The 20,277-nt window shown below is 37.8% G+C and overlaps 2 pseudogenes; both read right to left on the bottom strand.

Moving 5' to 3' along the window:
- Nucleotides 1-1,831: 1,831 nt before the first annotated feature.
- Nucleotides 1,832-12,896, bottom strand: LOC139736558 (uncharacterized; annotated as a pseudogene).
- Nucleotides 12,897-15,907: 3,011 nt separating this feature from the next.
- LOC139736557 (uncharacterized) lies at nucleotides 15,908-17,703 on the bottom strand (annotated as a pseudogene).
- Nucleotides 17,704-20,277: the final 2,574 nt, after the last annotated feature.

Here is a 20,277-nt window from a genome sequence, read left to right as displayed (position 1 = left end):
CAGAAGACTCTCTGGAAATGAACAATTATGAACCAGCATAGAATCAGAAGCATGTCATTGAACAATCTGTCTAATAATTGCATTTCAACGTTGGCAGCTATATATTATGAATGCAAACAACCCCCCCCCCCAAAAAAAAGCAAAACAAAACAAAACAAAAAACAAAAACACAATACAAAACACACACACACACACACACATTTCAGAGAGGGAGAAAGGGAGAAGGAAGATGAACAAACACTCCCCTCACACAGCAACAAACATTAGTGAATATATTTAACTACACAATCAGGATAAAGAGGAAGAAACCTATATATGATAATAAACTTGTGAGGCAGAGTTTAGAAAAAAAACAGTTTTTATTTGTGGACAATACCACCACAGAAGTACACAGGAATACATGGAATGTAAAAGAGGTACACAATGCGCACAGACCATGTGCAATTCATCCATCAAGGTGTAAATAATGTGAATATTCAGAAGGTACATGTGCATGAGGCAAGATGATTGTAAATCTGCACACAGTACTGACTTTTCTTCACACGTGAGTTAAGGTCTTTGGCAAGCAGACAATTTGCATAAATTTACTATTCCTGAATTTTCTCGATACCTCTTTATCCTTAATACTGTCATTGGGTACAAGCTTTTCAAAACTTGTTGGCTGCTTTAGCTCTGTCATTTCTACCCCAATAGACTAACAAAATAAATGGGTTAACCCCATTATTACTAATTACACACACGATAATCACAAAAGATGAAATTGCTACATGCAAAAAATGACTGGAAAGGATTAAAATTGGATCCTTGTTCATGAATTGTGAAAATGAAGGTAAGGAATACAAAACACTTTATATCCGCGTAAGTCGATTTTCACGGGACTGCATGAAATACGTCGACTTGCGCAATAATTCGGCTTATACAGAGTTTTAATACATGCAAGTCTATGGAGAGAAATAATATTGGGACTTTTTCAAACTCATTGACGTAGCCGATTATTCGAGGTATTCAACGTCGACTTACGCGGAGTTGACTGTATATCACATATTTATCAGCAGTCATATCAACTTAATATTTCAAGCAAATGAATGTCAAAATCTACGTTCACAGCCTGTTTCTTTATAATTTTGGCAAGAGCAAAACAGGTATTCAAAAAATATGAAGAAAAAAAACAACCTGTAAAACTGGCAACAAATGACATCTAGCTCTGGAAAGTAGATAAAGATAGCACCAAAGCAATCACAGAAAAAAAAAAGGGAACTGCAGTCACGCAGTGAGATTGCAGCAGTACACAATGGGCAAGAGAAAGTAGGTTTCAAGAATTGTATAAGGTACATGAAAATAATTTAAAAACTGTACACATAAATTATCTCTGTGCTGTAGCATATAAAGATAATGGTTCAAACACAGTTTACTTACAGAGTTTCACATAACACATGCGAGTCACTGTCACGTTTTACAAAAAAAAAACAACACACAATTGCCACAGTGCCATAAATATTTTTCTTACTAACAAACATGGCAAGAAAAGAAAAAGAGTATCAAGTCCTGAATATCAAAGTATAAGAACATGATGTAAATGATGTACATGTAATACTGTAAAAGTAAAATATCTCTATTCTGTAGTATATACTGTACAAGCATAAATATTGCGGTTCACACTAAATCTTACAAAAAGGCTGCATCCAACACACGTGCATAGGACAAGAAAATGAGCGCCCTCCTCTGAGTTCATGCACCTCAATCTTAACTCTGAAGGAAGTAATGCACCTTAAAATATATGCACTTTAACTATGTAAACATGAATACATGAAAAAGGCAAGAAAAACAATGATCAGTCTATTTCCTGATTATCAAAATCCTCTGTTCCTAATACTGAAGAAACTTCGCATTCCTCTTCACTGCCTGAATCAACTTTGAGGCCTGTCTCTTCAGTATCACTGTCTTCTGTGTATTCATCATCACTAATATCACTATCTTCACTATCTGACAATACTTTGTCAATGGAGGAACTACAGAAATTTCTGCATGTGGTGTATTTTCACAACTTATGCACCTACAGCCACGTCCGCAAGCATTGTTTTCTTTTTTGCACTTACACTGACGATTGATGCACTTATTTTTTTTTACATGAGCATCCTCGAGTTAAGTACAAAATATTATTTATTACTCTTTCAATATTTTCATCTTTATCCCATACAACATCGACTTGGATTTCTCCATTTTGATTTGATACATTGTAACCATACAACGAGATATCGGGATACATGAAAATTGGCTTTAAGGCTTCACCCCACACAGAGCTGACCCAGCATGATCTTTTCCAGTGAAATTGAAGAGCATTGTTGGATGGCATCAGCTCATCCTCGTAAGTACCTTTCCATGAAGCTCTTCTCATCACATCAAGAGCCTTGTGATGATATTCTAAGGGAGAATCAGAATTTATACTGTCAAAGAGTTCGATGGGATTGCTAAACTTATTCAAACAAGCCCGATTTGCATTGAAGTATATACACAATATTAGACGATAAAATGAAAGCAAACCATATTCATAGTCTGTAGGGACAGAGGTCTGATTTGAATGACCAGGTGCTGAATTACTTAGATCTCCTGTGATGAAACGTGCATACTGAAAAAAAAAAAAACTTTGAAAAATAAAGTCTTTCCAAAGTGTGCAAAAAAGATACAAAATCACACCCGCTGCAAATGTATAACACTTGGATGCATTTAGTTATGTTAATTCCTTTAGTGATAAGTTGAGCCAGATCAGAATCTCGTTTCGAGGCAGACTGCAAATTTTTCAGTTGCAAGAATTTATTGTTTCCTGCCTTTGCACAGTACTGCACACTAACTTCTTTTTTTCCAAATTCAAAACCAAGGCCAATCATAGTTATATCTCTGTCCACTGAATAAATTAATATATTTGAGCATTGTGAATTAAAAACATGTAGCCATATTTGAGTGTCACTTTCTTCGTGATTATGTTTAATTGAATGTCTGTTTATACCTTGTTTAGTGACAACTGCACCGCTATATTCTCCATTTGTTTCTAAACCTACGTTTAGACCACCTGATGTAATAAACAATTGGCTATCGTTTTTGAGTTGGGATTGGGCAGATTATACAAAATGACGAGACAAAAATCTAATTAAAGCATACTTGTTTCTTCTTACTTTCACGAAAGTACCCCAATGACTGGGCAAAGGGGTGTTGTCATCAATATTTTCAAATAATTCAGTATCTTCATTTGTTTTATCCCTACGCTTCCTTTCAATTCCTTTAGGAGACAATCCCTAAGTACCCACCTGATCAAATAAAATTCTGACCTCTTTGAATCCCTTGGAGAAATATGGAGTTATCCACCTTGAAACCAGCATATTAGCGTATTCCATTTTTTTTTTTTTGGTTGCTTCAATGGAGACATGTAAATAATGTTCATACCTTCCACAACCATACAAGTATCAGAAACAGAAGATGAATATGAAGTGCTTACAATTTGGGAATCACTACTGTATCTCTTTTGAAAAAAGTCATATATGACAGCTTTTGACCCTTTACGTGGAAGCCCATCAGGAGAGCAGATAGCTCTCGGCACAGGAACAAACTGTAATAAACTAGAAATTGGTTGTTTTCGTTCTTCAGACATTGATATTGTCCTCTTGTAACAAAGCGTTATCAATCGCTTTTCCTTGTCAAGATCACTAACTCGACGACGACGGACTTTCTCTTTTGCAAAAGTTTTCAAATTAAATTTTCGGCTTACTGGCTTATTCACTGAGGTGTCATGCAGGATTTGAATTTTGTAGTATGATTCATATGATTCTTGACCCATTTGTCTAAAATTGAGAAGACTCTTTTCCTGCTGTGGATTAGCCGTTTCTTTTGAAAATATGTGAAACAGGTTATTTGGCTGATCTACTGAGAACACACTTTTTTGGCTGACTTTATCACAGTACAATTTAACATTGGCAAATTCTGATTTTACTACAGATGGCTGCATATCACGATAAAGCATATTTGTGACCGTGCACCTCAAAACGAACATAAAATCGCACACACTGATTTTGCGTGAGGACTGAAAATAAGTGAAACGGGTCAACCTAGCCGAACTTGACTTTTTCATATTTTCTGAAAGAGCGGGTCTTCTTTTACATTATGCTAAAATTTGGTATCATTAAACAGACGGGAAAGTGTGTTTTTTAGCAGTTTATCTCGAACATTTTTGGTAGAAGAGTGTGATTAGGTGTGTCTTTAGAACCCCTTTTCCATTTCTGAAAAACCTTGTCCACACTCTTCACTTTTAACTCTAATAACTTTGGAAAGGATAAAGCTACTGTTTTAAAAGTTGGCATTAATTATGGGCAGAATGTGTTAATGAGGTATGCTTAATTTCAGTTTAATTTGATAATCTCCTCATTGTTGTTACTCTGATGGTTTACTTCCTGTTCTTTGTCCCATTCATCGCACAGCCAGCACGGTTTGGTAAAGATTAAGCGCTTGAATAGACACTGTACTTCAGAGCCTCTTTTTTCAGTTCACACTTTTCCTGAGTTTGTGTTTTCTTTCCAATATTTAGATAGGTTAGGAGAGTCCATTTGATTTAAGTTATACATCATTTTAAAGCTTAAAGTCTGCTCTTTCAGAACATGGTCTTAACTAAAAATTCATGCCTGGCGACTTTTTTTTGTTGTTTTGAGGTGCAGAGTCACATTTTTTCTCTGGCTTCCAATCTGTGTTTCTAAATTACTAACTAGCTGTCCTCTATACTGTGTTGTGGCTGCAACTTTATCCATACTTTGTGGCTGAGGCAAAGATCTGGAAAGTGACATTTTACAGTCTTTATTGATTTTCATTTCATGTGCCTCGTCAAAGGCAACAGATGAAAAAGGAATTCCCCTTATGCTATTAACAAAAGCACCATTCTTAAAATCACTAATGATATAATCTGGCAAACCATTAATCATATTTAAATGTAATGTTATAAGTTGTGCATAATTGTATCTATCAAAGGCATGGAATAAAGAAACCATCTCTTTCAGGGAAGCTAGTCTTAGATTCCAGTTGCCACTGCGGATAGCCAACCATAAAGATAAGTAGCAAAAGCAGTCTTTTCTCAAAAACTGATCCCAAAATTTGAAGGTGCTAATAGACCGGGGGCCCAGAAGATTTATTCAGCAGAAAAGGGTCACACTTTTTAATGGTCTCATCGTATAAGGATGTGGCCAAGGGTCAATAAAATGAGTTGCTGGCAAGTCACATCCTGTACCGTAAGCCTAGGGACCACAAAAAGGGACCCCGAAAAATGGATTTATTCAGCCGAAGGGGGTCACGGACAAAAGTTGGTGGATATTGTTCCTTTGGGTGTACTTATCCTGAAAACAGCAATGCCAGCTATTTTATCCTGTACGGGGCCCCAGACAGTAGCCGAAAAGGGCCCCAGACAGTAGCCCCAAAGGGCCCCACAAACATTTTATTCAGTTGAAAAGAGTCACGGCTACTTTCTTTTGTAATGGAAGTAGTTCCCATCAGAGATATCCAAAACACCGGGGCCCCAGACAGTAGCCCCAAAGTGCCCCACCCCCATAGGCCATACGTACAAACACACACAAACATTGATTTTATTCGTGCAGCTGAGAAGAGTCACGGCTAATTTCTTTTGCAATGGAAGGAGTACCCATCAGAGATATCAAAAACACCAAAGCCAGCTATTTTATCCAGTACGGGGCCCCGGACAGTAGCCCCAAAAGAGCCCCCCCCCCCCTCCCCCCGGCACACACACACACACATTAGTTTCATTCAGCTAAAAAGGGTCACGGCTAATTTCTTTTGCAATGGAAGTAGTACCCATCAGAGATATCCAAAATACCAAAGCCACTTATTTTATCCTGCACGGGGCCCCAGACAGTAGCCCAAAATGCCCCCTCCCCCTCCCCCCCCCCCCCCACACACACATTGATTTTATTCAGCTGAAAAGGGTCACGGCTAATTTCTTTTGCAATTATATTTTAAGTAGTACTCATCAGAGATATCCAAAACAACAAAGCCAGCTATTTTATCCTGTACGGGGCCCCAGACAGTAGCCCCAAAGTGCCCCCCCCCCCACATACACACACACACACACACATTAGTTTCATTCAGCTGAAAAGGGTCACGGCTAATTCCTTTTGCAATGGAAGTAGTACCCATCAGAGATATACAAAATACCAAAGCCAGCTATTTTATCCTGCACGGGGCCCCAGTCAGTAGCCCCAAATTGCTCCCTCCCCCCCCCCCACACACACACACACATTGATTTTATTCAGCTGAAAAGGGTCATGGCTACTTTCTTTTGCAATCGGAAGTAGTAGGCATACTCATCAGAGATATCCAAAACACTAAAGCCAGTTATTTCATCCTGTACGGGGCCCCAGACAGTAGCCCCAAAGTGCCCCCCCCCCCCCCACACACACACACATTAGTTTCATTCAGCTGAAAAGGGTCACGGCTAATTTCTTTTGCAATGGAAGTAGTACCCATCAGAGATATACAAAATACCAAAGCCAGCTATTTTATCCTGCACGGGGCCCCAGTCAGTAGCCCCAAATTCCCCCCCCCCCCCCACACACACACATTGATTTTATTCAGCCAAAAAGGGTCACGGCTAATTTCTTTTGCAATGGAAGTATATAATACCCATCAGAGATATCCAAAGCACCAAAGCCAGTTATTTTATCCTGTACGGGGCCCCAGACAGTAGCCCCAAAGTGCCCCCCCCCCCCTCTCCACATACACACACATACACACACACACACACACACACATTAGTTTCATTCAGCTGAAAAGGGTCACGGCTAATTTCTTTTGCAATGGAAGTAGTATCCATCAGAGATATCCAAAATACCAAAGCCAGTTATTTTATCCTACACGGGGCCCCAGACAGTATAGCCCCAAACACGGGTAATTTCTTTTGCACTGGAAGAAGTACCTATCAGAGATATTCAACACACCAAGGCCAGTTATTTCATCCTGTACAGAGCCCCAGACAGTAGCTCCTCAATTTCCCATCCATTATACATGTACTGTGAATCAGCTGAAAATGGTCTTACAAATTCTTTTGTAACGTAAATATCAGGACCTACTGAACAGAGATATCACACACACCTAAGCAAGTCATCTTATCCTGTATACGGGTTCCTATAGGTTACAGTAGCAAAACACCAAAGAAATTTGCAAAGGAAGCATACTTCTGTATAGTGCACAACCGAGATGATCATATTACGAAAACCAGTCATTATATTCATCCTGTACTGGGCCCAGTACAGTAGCCATAAAGTGCCCCTCCCCCACATAATTATTATGACATCATTTAGCTGAAAAGAGTCATAGTTGTTTTTCTTTTACAATCGAAGTAGGCCTTAGTTTACATCATAGATACCCAAAACATCAAAGCCAGTTAGGTTTTCCCAGCCAATTTCGCACTTTTGTCGGTTCATTTGATAGAAAGTTCGAATTCGTAAAATGGGTATTCAAATTATTGGCTGGTACCCTACGTTCATTCAAATTCGCCTTGACTTGCCGAAAAGGGTATTTCAGTCATTAAATTTCGCGAAAGGCAGTCAAATTCCGAACGCGTTCATTCAAATTCAAATCATGCCATTCCTTTGTGTCAGATCATTTTAACGTGTCTTTCTATGTGTTTTCGTTTCATCTATAAATTACTGTTATAAAGCAGTAAAAGTATCATGTTTCTTATCTAGTATAACTGGATTTGGTTGTTCTGTAACGCTCCTTCTCTTTCATATACATGTCATTATAGGTCTATACGTGTACCAGTAATGCAGATTAGCTTCATTTTTTATAGTCATGGCAGCACAATAGATACAGACGTATATCTCAAGAAGACATAGAAAGAATTATTCAAAAAAAAATTTGAGGATCATAACCTTGACTTCCTGGAACTGGCCGACCGCTCGTAATAAAGCGCTCGTAACGGTAACAATAACTACGATGAAAGAAAATAAGGAAAGAGGTCAAGCATGAACATATCTGTTTAATTGACTGCAGAACATGTTAAATTAGATGGCCAGAAATCAATTTGAATGAACGAACGCAGCATGTGATCGCGTGACTATATCATTATGAATTTATGAATGAACGGATAGTGGAATGGTGTTTGTCTTTAAATATATATGGATTTCAGTTGAAAAGTGTTATTTAGAATAAGGTTAGAGGTAATGTGAATGTTTCAAAATGAATTTGAATGAAGAGATTATGACATTGAACTGCCATGTCATCTCTATAGGCGAAATTTTTGGTAAATTTAATTCAACATTAAAGAATTCGATTAAAAGAGGTGCGAGATTGGCTCGGATGCAGGGCCCTTGACAGGTATAGCCCCAAGGTATTCCCACCCCATATGAATTGAGTGTTTTTAGGTGAAAAGAGTCATGTATGCCTATTTTCCTTGGCACTGGAATTTCATTTCATTTCATTTCATTTTTTATTTTCATACTTCTCATTTATGAACATTACAACAGAAACCAGACAAGTTCTTTTACCTTGTGAACAATGTGCAGAAAACAAACAATATACATGGTGATAACACAGTAATTACATGTAATGATAACTCACTGGTCAAAATCGAAATCGAAATGGGGTTGATCAAAGAGAAGTATGACGGGACCTACATGAAAGCTAGCTTGTTTGGCTGTAAGCCCCGAGTAATCAGTGTTTGTGAAAAAGAAACGGAGAACGGATAGAAGACCAGAATGATGATGTAAGGTTGCCAAATTTTATGTAATAAAAAAGAAGAAGAAAAAGAAGTAGAAGAAAAACAAACAAACTATACATTAATATGAACTTACTGTGACCGAGCCATCATTATTATACAGCCTACTTTGGTGTATATACTATAAACTATTGTTGCATTAAAACTTTCACCAGGATATGATCAGTAAGACACAAAAAGTAACATGTACAACTATTAAGCCATTTGGTGCCTGCCGTCAAGCTCTGCATAGAAGGTTAGAGAGGGGCAGAGGGAAAGAGGAAGAGAGGGAAACGAAGTAGAGTGTGGAATTGCTAATGATGAATTCAGAATTAACAGCTGAGATACGTAAAACACAAACCCATCCAGTTATTTTTATTCTTTAAGGGGCCCCCAGCCGGTAGCTGGAAAGTGCTCCCGTATCATTTTATTCTAAGTGAAAAGAATCACTGCTATAATTTCTTTTGCAATGGAAGTAGTACTCAACGAGGTATGAAAAACACCGAAACCAGTTATATAGCTGTACGGGGCCCCACGGAGTGTTCCTAATGTGTCCCCTCATGTAATTCCACTATCAAGATCTGCATCCCGATCTATTCAATCTGTCAGATCGGGAGAGAGCGGCAAAAGTGTACGGGGACCGGGAGCATCGTAGCAGCAGCGTTTGGGTAATGGGGTTGGATCTGGCAATTTTACAGATCGGGAAGAAATTTTGAACTGGTTCAAAATTTCTTCCCCATCTCCCCATCAAGATTGACCTATTTTGAATAGTAGCTCAAACGGGGAGAGAGCAGTGACAGTGTAAATACCGCGGGATGAGCGTAACAATTCCAGGTTTTTCTGACGTAGTAACAGCGGCACAAGAACGGAAGTAGTCTAAACTAGACACCGACGACATGGTCCCGCTGCTGCGCCGCTTTCTTGATCAAAGCACGACCTTCTCGCTTTAACGACGCTCTCACTAAGTTCTCTACTCTCATATAACGTCAAGGCCTGTTCCTACGACGCTTCATTCCTGCTTCAATAACGCTGTTTGCCGCTTTAGCTACGCTGTCGTTACGCTTTCCGAGACTCAATTACGCATGTCTTCCGCTCTCGCCGCTCTAAAATCGAACGTAGCCGATACGCTGGAAAATGTTTGCCAGAACAGCAAAACTGATGATGAAGAGGACGTTGTCGTTGTCGCGAAAATGAAGACGAAGGAGCACATATTTAAGAAGAAGAAGAAGAGATGCAAACAATAAAGAGAATAAAGCAAAACACTTTGGAGCTACTGTCTGGGGCCCCGTGCAGGATAAAATATCTGACTTTGGTATTTTGGATATCCAATGGGTAGTACTTCCATTGCAAAGGAAATTAGCCGTGACCCTTTCGGCTGAATGAACCCAATATGTGTGTGTGTGTGTGTGTGTGTGTGTGTGTGTGTGTGTGTGTGTGTGTAGGGGGCACTTTTGGGCAACTGTCTGGGGCCCCGTACAGGATAAAATAACTGGCTTTAGTGCTTTGGATATCTCTGATGAGTACTACTTCCGATTGCAAAAGAAAGTAGCCGTGACCCTTTTTCAGCTGATTAAGATCAATGTGTGTAAGGGGGGGGGGGGGGGGGACTTTGGGGCTACTGTCTGGGGCCCCGTGCATGATAAAATAGCTGGCTTTGGTGTTTTGGATATCTCTGATTGGTACTCCTTCCATTGCAAAAGAAATTAGCCGTGACTCTTTTCAACTGAATAAAATCAATGTTTGTGCGTGTTTGTACGTAGGGCCTATGGGGGGTGGGGCCCTTTGGGGCTACTGTCTGGGGCCCCGTACAGGATAAAATAGCTGGCATTGGTGTTTTGGATATCTCTAATGGGAACTACTTCCATTGCAAAAGAAATTAGCCGTGACCATTTTCAGCTGAATAACACCATATTTGTGGGGCCCTTTGGGGCTACTGTCTTAGGCCCCGTACAGGATAAAATAGCTGGCATTGCTGTTTTCATGATAAGTACACCCAAAGGAACAATATCCACCAACTTTTGTCCGTGACCCCCTTCGGCTGAATAAATCCATTTTTCGGGGTCCCTTTTTGTGGTCCCTAGGCTTACGGTACATGATTTGACTTGCCAGCAATTCATTTTATTGACCCTTGGCCACATCCTTATATGATGAGACCATCAAAAAGTGTGGTCTATAAGCTTCTGTGCCATTGTTTCACAAAATTCGTCAAATTCTTGTCTTATTTGAGATATACCAGCTTTCAAATGATTTACAGCTATTCTGTATTCACACATTCCTGAAATTTCCCCATTTTCATACTTCAGACATGAAACAACTGTCTTAAAGGGGAAGGCTAGTAACTGATCAGTGGGAATCAGTGGAAATGCTGGGAGATGATTGTTCCAATCCTTATGGGATTCATTCAAGAGTTCATTGTATATCTATTGTTGTGTGAAAATGATTTGCTTCAGAATGGTCTCATATTCAAGTAATGTGCAGTTTAATGCTTCCAGGTTGGCGTCCCTGGTCAGTGACGGAGCATTCATCTGCACATTACTTGAATATGAGACCGTTCTGAAGCAAATCATTTTCACACAACAATAGATATACAATGAACTCTTGAATGAATCCCATAAGGATTGGAACAATCATCTCCCAGCATTTCCACTGATTCCCACTGATCAGTTACTAGCCTTCCCCTTTAACTTGATCTAGGAAATTCTCATTGGCCATACTGGTTTCTTGTCCTTTCCTGTAATCCAGAAAAGTTTGATACTGCAACATGTAAATAGCTTCATATACTTTAAGGAAGAATCTGTGTGTTCTTTTGAAGTTTGAACATGTCATTAAGCTATTCAAAGTAATATGTTTGTGACTTAACTTTGCAATTTCTTTTAAACCAGAATCCCAGTAAATTTTCATCAAAACCTCTTGATAGTTTTTAAGAATATGCTAATTCCCTAAATAGGGTAAAATCCATTCAAGTGATTGCCCATATTCTTTTTTGATGTTCATCATCAGCTTTACAGTTGCAGCATCCCCCGTAATGACAAGATGATTAGTTTCATTTTTCACTTGAAATACATCATATAGTATACCTAAACATCGCTTCAGTGTTGCAGGAGAGTCAGCTTTCTCATCTAAGATATACAAATATGAACACTTGGATTTAACAGTATCCATGTTAACTTCTTCCATAGCAAGTTTGAGCTTGATTCCCGGCACATTAATATTTGTGTGGTCAGAGAGAAACACAAATCTTTCACATACATAGCTGAACAAACTTTCATTGAGCTTAGTAATGTAATCTTGCTCCTTTTCAGAAACCAAAAATTGTTCCTCTTTAATCTGATTTCTTATAAATGTCTTATACTTAGGTGGTTCAAAATGTGACTTAGATGGCACTTCTTGGGACTCTATGCTATAAGGTTTTAAACGTTTTCGAACTTTGGGTCTCTTCTCCAGCACTGGCTTGTCAAAAGAAATGTTAGGGAGTTTAGAAGGAACACTTGGTTCGGATGTTGATGGCATGTCAGCAACCACTTCACTATTTGGCTTCGGCTGCTGCGCCATGATCAAAGTACCATGCCAGCTCCTTGGCTTGTCAGCAGTAACTGCTGCAAATGGAGTTAAAACGTCAATATTATGTATAGACACTATCTTGAAAGATGAAGGAGAAAGGTAAACAAGTGAGCCAGATAGTTGACGCACATCTTTCAAGCCCTGCAAAAAAAAAAAACGCTCTAAGGTTGGCTCTGAACAACAGAAACCAAGTTTTTTTCATGATAGTCATTAATCTGGATGAATGAGAGAGGTCCTTTATACAATTAACCATGATAACATGGAAAGGATAAGAATTGTTTTCATTCAAAATATATTGAAGCAAAAAGACAACAACAATCCGCCTATTTCGCTTCACACACCCCTGAGAATCGTTAGGGAAACACAGGAAATCCTTATCAAAACTAGCAATAGAGTTTTGTAAGTGGGATAATTCTTCTCTACTTCCAGTTAAGGCACATATCATATTCCAGACCAAAGGATTCAGATGAGATTTCATATTGGCAAGATCAAATTTTAGAACAGAAGAAGGATCATGAGAAAATAACTCTGCCGTTTCTTTTCCTTTGGATCTTAGTAAGTAATTGATGTTAAAGAGAAATTCATCCCACATTATATCTTTGGCTTCAACACTGGCATGTACTTGAGGTGTATCATATGTGACCGTGCACCTCAAAACGAACATCAAGTCGCACACACTGATTTTGCGTGAGGACTGAAAATAAGTGAAATGGGTCAACCTAGCCGAACTTGACTTTTTCATATTTTCTGAAAGAGCAGGTCTTCTTTTACATTATGTTAAAATTTGGTATCATAAAACGGGCAGGAAAGTGTGTTTTTTTTTAGCAGTTTATCTCAAACATTTTTGGTAGAATAGTGTGATTAGGTGTGTCTTTAGAATCTCTTTTTCATTTCTGAAAAACCTTGTCCACACTCTTCACTTCCAACTCTAAGAACTTTTGAAAGGATAGTGCTACTGCTTTGAAAGTTGGCATTAATAATGGACAGAATGTGTTAATGAGGCATACTAAATTTCAGTTTAATCTGATAATCCATTCATTGTTGTTTCTCTGGTGGTTTACTTCCTGTTCTTTGTCCCATTCATTGCACAGCCAACACGGTTTTGTAAAGATTAAGCGCTTGAATAGACACCGTACTTCAGGGTTCGGTGTAAAAATGGCAGAGGTAAAAATGGCAGGGGTAAAAATGGCAGAGGTAAAAATGGCAGAGGTAAAAATGGCAGAGGTAAAAATGGCAGAGGTAAAAATGGCAGGGGTAAAAATGGCAGAGGTAAAAATGGCAGGGGTAAAAATGGCATAGGTAAAAATGGCAGAGGTAAAAATGGCAGGGGTAAAAATGGCAGAGGTAAAAATGGCAGAGGTAAAAATGGCAGAGGTAAAAATGGCAGAGGTAAAAATGGCAGGGGTAAAAATGGCACAGGTAAATAATTATGTCAGTGGTAAAAATGTCAGAGTTAAAGTTGTCAGTGGTCTAAATGTCAGTGGTCAAAATGCTAGAGATAAAATTACCATTGATAAAAATTTAGTTGTTTAGGACGAGGAAAAAGTGACATATTTTTTTCCTTCATGTTTCTGACACCTTTCTCGCAATATACGCGCTTTTCGTGCCTTCTGAAATAAAGCACGGGGGAGACCGGGGAGAAATGGGACACGGGAAGAAATATGGGACACTCAAGTAACTTGAAAAATGCTTGCATATCAGTAAAAAGATGAGCCTCGGTACACCTGAAAATGGACATATTATAACCACTATACAGCTCTACAGGTATAGTCAGTAAAATATCAAACTTACTATAGATCTGGTAGGTCCTATACTATGTTAATAGGCATTTTAATAAGTGTGCAAACTTCTGAAAATAAAATTGCTTGATAACAGACATGCAGGTATGAAAAATTGGCAGGGATCTTTTACTGTTTCTGTTACCACTGGGAGCCATTTAATAGGGCAGTGTTACATTTCTCCCCGCGACATGTAAATCCTACTTTGGTCATGATGGTTATCCAATTTCTCTCTAGATTGTCTCATTTCTCCCCGCTTGATGTCCCAATCCCCCAAAATTAGGGGTTAAACAAATCATTAATTACACGAAAATGTTTTATATATAAAGGGGTATCACTAGATACTCTCAGTGGGGCAGCTTAGGAAACCTATCGTGCATTTTGTGATACAAGCACCAAATTTGGCACAAATATACATTAACATATTGGAAACATTTTCCGATATTGGGCCACTTGGAATTCTCTCTTTATGTCCGCCATATTGGATTTCAAAATGGTCGCCATTTGAAATCTACAATTGCGAATATCTCTGGGTCTCATGGTGCTATTGACCTGATTCTGATGTGTTCCTGGATTTACGCCAGTGCTTTGGGGCAACAGCTAAGTTTGAAAGGCATCAAACATTTACATTTTTTTCGCCTGCGGATTCGTTCAACAATGATTGAAAGAAATCCCATGGCAAACTATCGGTTTTTACTCTCACTGAACAGTCTATTGCTAAAGTTCGTCTCCTTTCTTAATAGGCATAAGTTTGTAAAGTGACCACAAAGTGTTCATTAAACTTCGAGATATTTGTTTTTGCGCCATGTGATACTTGAACAATGTAATAAAATATTTTGCAAGAGCTTACTTATGTCTGCCGATACATCTGCTGTAGTTTGTTTTTTTTGCGTTTTGTAATATTTTACTTCTACATTATGTCGCGATCAGGCCTTGTGAGATAAATAGGCTCCTAGGAAACCTGAATGTTTTCGTAGGAAAACCCGTTGACTGTAACGTAAGCCAGATATAAGTAATTTCTAAGTCCAGAATTATTTAGCGTGTAACAAACCTAGCGGATTTTATACAATTCTGATATTCACCATGCATTATGATGATGGCATGTAACCATCACGAGGTAAACTATAATCATCAAGAAGGCGAGAGAACCTCTTTGATATAACAGGCAAACTCCAAAACACCATGCTGAAGGGCATAATGCTTATGAATATATCGTAGTGCAAAATGAACTTATATTCATTATTCATGAAACTTTATGATACCACAGTTTCCGGGTTTCACCCCGAGAACAACATGATAACAACATGGTATACAATCCGATAAAGTAACACTAGCTGCCCTAGATTTTTAATCCTTCATTGTGTGATGATAATTAAAGATGTTCATTAATAGCATGATTAAAGGAGAAATATCTATATTTCCAAAGAAACATAATAGTACGTTATCCGTTAAGACAGATTGAAATATGTCGTGCCCCACACTGCGCATCATTATTTTTTTAATTAAAGATGTTCAATGTAAATGCAATTTTACTAATAGCTGGGCTCAAAAGTTATATCATCTGTGATTAAATATTTGCTAAACCAGGTACTTCACGTATTGCTTTCCAATAGGTGATCTTCAACCATACAGACAAGAAAACGTCCACGCCCCGCATTAAAAAGAGAGAAGAAAAATGCATGTCTTTCCAACAGTATGGTTTTACGGGACGTAATTTGCCAGAGATATCATATTCAATTTTCCCCATTTTCTGTGTATCAATAAGAATGATCTGTATTCCCTCCTGCGTTCACATTGCTGAGCAACCGTTAAAAACTGTACACTATCAGAAGTCATAAGACAATTCACTGTGTACCTGCTTCTGATGTATCATCAGAATGTCATGCTGTATCAAACTCAGAATAATGAGAGTGATCTAATCTTTTTAAAACATAATTCAATAAACATTCTTCAAATCTGCAGTTTGGATTTGATAATTCGATGAATACAGTTTGCTCTGGCTAAGTTATCATTCAAAACCTCTTCATACGTTTATCTCCGACGAAATCGCTCTCATTACTTCTAACATTTTACCTCTGACATTTTACCTCTGCCATTTTTACCTCTGCCATTTTTACCTCTGCCATTTTTACCTCTGCCATTTTTACCTCTGCCATTTTTACCTCTGCCATTTTTACCTCTGCCATTTTTACCTCTGCCATTTTTACCCCTGCCATTTTTACCTCTGCCATTTTTACCCTGCCATTTTTACCCCTGCCATTTTTACCCCTGCCATTTTTACCTCTGCCATTTTTACCTCTGCCATTTTTACCTCTGCCATTTTTACCTCTGCCATTTTTACCTCTGCCATTTTTACCCCTGCCATTTTTACCTCTGCCATTTTTACCTCTGCCATTTTTACCTCTGCCATTTTTACCCCTGCCATTTTTACCTCTGCCATCTTTACCCCTGCCATTTTTACCTCTGCCATTTTTACCTGGCACCTACTTGAGAGCCTCTTTTCTCAGTTCACACTTCTCCTGAGTTTGTGCTTTCTTTCCAATATTTAGATAGGTTGGGAGAGTCCATCTGATTTGAGTTATACATCATTTTAAAGCTTAAAGACTGCTCTTTCAGAATATGGTCTTAACTAAAAATTCATGTCTGGCGACTTTTTTGTTTGTTTTGAGGTGCAGGGTCACATATGACATATTTTCATCATCTTCATTTCTGTTTTTCATACATGTACTTCTATTTGCTGATTTTGAGTCATGCCATGCTCTTATAATTTCATCTTTTGTCAGATTTGAAACATAAATGAAATCTCATTTTCTTGAAAGTGACTTACTGATTGAAACAATATCTCCAAAGAAATCCAATATTTTACATTTTAGCCATGATTTAGACCGTTTCGTTTGTTGATAATGTAACTCATTTATGCTCAACTTTTGCAATATACTGAGATAAATATCATACGCATGTGGAATTAAAAATCCGAATTCTTTTCTACATAAATCTAAAACCTCTTGTAGTGTTAAATTCACAGATTTGACATCAACGTCTGCAAGATTTTCAATTTCTCTTTTTAATTGCATATCTAAATCATCCAATGTTGCCTTCACATTTTTCCTCATAGAATATCGATGGCAGCTAGTACATATATAATCATCACCGGTCACAAAGTCTGTGGACAATTGCTGCAATTTCTCAACAGCGTAATAAGGAAGAGTCATTGACGAGTACTTTTTTTCATTTCCCCTAATAACTGATTTACATATGGCACAAATAAACACTCTCTTGTAATTTGACAATGTTGTTCTGTTTTTTACATAATGAAATTGTATCTGGAATAGAGTCACATTCTACATGAAATGTTTCCTTGAAATCAGCAATATTGAGTTAAGGTCGAACTACTCCACTATCTGTACACAAGTCATAGTAAGACAGATGACAAGCAGTTGCAACCATAACTTTGTTTTTCTGAGGGGTGTATGAAGCATCTTTTACTTTTTTTAAATACTTAAGCCTACATGCATTGCAAATGCAGTCTGAATCTTTTAAATGTGGACATTTATTCTTCATGATTTCTTTTAAAGATTCAGTTTTTAGTGATGACATGTGGGTATATCGTAGGTAACTCATGGCTTGTCCACATATACTACATGGGCCACATACAACTTTCCCACAAGGTTTCACCCCAACTTTTCCATTTCTTGTTTGTAACATCCCTCCATGAGTTGAGGCAAATCAGGATGGGGCTCTGCAAGTCCACTTGGTGGATCTAATTGGAAAACGAAAGAAAAAACAATTGATGTGACGGAAAAGATTCAACCTCTTATGGATTTAATTTTTTGTTTCATTATTAATACATCTACACTGTACAACTTAGAGCCAGCTGCTATTGAACATTGTGGTTGACATATTTAAAAAAATAAAATAAAACTCAGGTGCCTGACTCACATAATTATGTTCATATGAAAGCAAAACCAACCAAGAAAGCAAAAAACAAACAAAGTAATAAACTTAATAAAATAAATTAAAATCATACATTAAATATCAAGATTTATATGAATTCGCCTAAGTAATTGTGTACCATCTTAATTCTAGCACAGTAGTATAAAGACATGATATCACTAACTTTTCGCTTTTGGACACACTCAAAGATAATCTTCTACGTAATTTTTTCACAGTTTATATTTAAACACCATCAGATACTGCGACAGCATACAGGCCATCATGCTCTGATTTTTTAAGTTAAAAACGATAAATTATGTCTTTCATGAGATAAATCTTTTACAAAATCAAGAAAAAACCTAAAAGGTATTATCACACACCAATGAGTGACAGGTCAGGAGATGGCTCTGGAGGAGACTCTTCATGAAGCACTAGTGGAGGCAGACCAAGACAGGGGACGTGAGTGGTCTCTATGGTTAGGTCCACTGGAGGTAGATTAGGAGGCAGCTCAGGTGCAGACTCTTCCACAAGTCGAGGAAGGGACAAGTCGGGATGGGGCTCCGCAGGATGACTCGGAGGATCTTATTGGAAAACGAAAGAAAAAACGGATGTGAAGGAAAAGATTCAACCTCTTATGAATTTTACTGTTTATTTCATTATTAATGCATCTACCACTACAACTTAGAACTAGCCAATATTCAACATTGTGGTCGACCAATTAAAAAAAAAGTAAAATCGAACTTTCTGACTTGTGATCATATGGAAGCATAACCAACAATGCAGAAAAAAAAAAGAAATAAAATCATACATAAACAAAACTCATGCATTCACTATCAAGTCTTATACGAATTTGCTAAAATCATTGTATGCCATCTTAATTCTAGCACAGAAGTATACGTAAATGATACTAGAAATTTTTACTTTTTTAACACACTAAATGATAAACAAAATACAAAAAAAAAAAAAAACATCACTTTTATCACACACCCATGAGTGACGGGTCAGGAGTATGGCTCTGGAGGAGACTCTTCATGAAGCACTAGTGGAGGCAGACCAAGACAGGGAACGTGAGTGGTCTCTATGGTTAGGTCCACTGGAGTTAGATTACCAGGGGGCAGCTCAGGTGCAGACTCTTCCACAAGTCGAGGAAGGGGCAAGTCGGGATGGGGCTCCGCAGGATGACTTGGTAGATCTGATTTAAAAGGGGGTGGTGAAAAAAAAAAACTGTGGGCTATGATCTTAAGTGAAATATGCTCATCTTATAAGCAGGCAGGAATAATAAAAAAAAGGTTACTTTATTGTACAGCTCACATATTCTAGCCTACAGCCTAAATTGACAAAATTGGATGAACATTAACATAAAACATGGCAGTGTATAAAGTTTTTAGGGGCCATTTCTCAATTTTTGCAACTCTTTTGAGCATGATGGGAGCCCCAATGATTATTAACACAACATGAAACTTCAGTTCTGCAATTGTTAATTACCCATATTGGTCAGATGTCCATCTGCAGATTTGGGCTGTGGTGTCGAACACACTTCTGTGGAAGCATGTTGATCAGATGTACATGAAGGGGTTTCACGAAAAGATGTTTCTTCTACTCTTAGTCCTATGGGCACTTCTGGAGACCTCTTTTTTGCAAATTCAGATAAAATGGAAATATTTTATTAATTTTATAAAAGCATAAATGCGATAAATGCTAACAAATTTGAACTAATAAACTTATCATCCTCTTTCAAATTAGGTACAAAAGCTTGACATAATAACAATTTACACAAAAATGCAACTGACATAAAATGATTTTCATTTAAAGCCATCCACTACGATGATAAAACATAACACATTGCTTCTATAAAAAAAAATAAATACGGTTCAAATCTAATGAAGCAATAAAAGGGAATGCATAATTGAAAAGCCTATACAAAGAACTTATTAAAAAAGGATACATGTATCCAAAATAATCCAAAGCTCCCCCCCCCCCCCCATTTGCTGGTTGTGTAAAATTACAGCAAGTTATTAACACTTGTATGTAATTCTATTACCCCCCAATAAATGAAGTGAAGGAATTCACTTCCATCATATTCATACATGTAAAATGAAATTTCATACAAATTATGGTTACTTCCCCACCACACAAAAACAAATCAATTTTACCTTTTTGCATTTTCTTCTTCGCTTATCTTTTTCCCTCTGGCGTCTCTTTCGCTTCCGTTGACCCCGTTTCTTCCTTTGGATGTATGATGAAGGCTGTGATGAAATGTTG

Source organism: Diadema antillarum, unplaced genomic scaffold, assembly GCF_040938485.1.
Source record: "Diadema antillarum isolate AM-2024a unplaced genomic scaffold, OU_Dant_1.0 seq00000652_RagTag, whole genome shotgun sequence".
Lineage (NCBI taxonomy): Eukaryota > Metazoa > Echinodermata > Echinoidea > Diadematoida > Diadematidae > Diadema > Diadema antillarum.
Note: the sequence above shows the minus strand (reverse complement) of the source record. Positions and strands in the feature narration are given on the sequence as shown.